This window comes from Phalaenopsis equestris, unplaced genomic scaffold, assembly GCF_001263595.1.
Source record: "Phalaenopsis equestris unplaced genomic scaffold, ASM126359v1 Scaffold233169, whole genome shotgun sequence".
NCBI lineage: Eukaryota > Viridiplantae > Streptophyta > Magnoliopsida > Asparagales > Orchidaceae > Phalaenopsis > Phalaenopsis equestris.
The window spans coordinates 81,507-81,950 of record NW_018251122.1 but is presented as its reverse complement, the minus strand read 5'-3'; positions in this window follow the sequence as shown (position 1 = coordinate 81,950).

The following is a 444-nucleotide window of genomic DNA, read 5'->3' as shown; positions in this document are numbered from 1 at the left end:
ATAAATGCTCTGCTACACCTCTCGGAGCAAAGGTGGTGGAACGAGAAGACTCGCCAGGTACACTTTTACAGTTTACAGCGTTTTACAGTCTTTCTTGTACTTTCCTACTGCATTTTTATTTATGCTTGTATTTACATACTTGCATAAAAATATAAAATTGCATAAACCACCCTCACAACATTTCAAAAATATAAGACAACTCAAAATTTAATCACAAACATCATAAAAATACAACTTCAACTAAATTAAAACGTCTCTATTGGAAGATCGGGAACCCTCGGAGGAGGTAACCTACTGTTGCTAACGAGTTTTCCCACGGTCTAAATGAAATTATGGAACTCATTAAGTTGAGTTTAGTAAATTCATTTGGACTAAGTGATTCCAATAGAAAATAGTGGTGCCGGGACAACGGAACCGTGGGATCTTGAACGGTGTCGCTTTAAT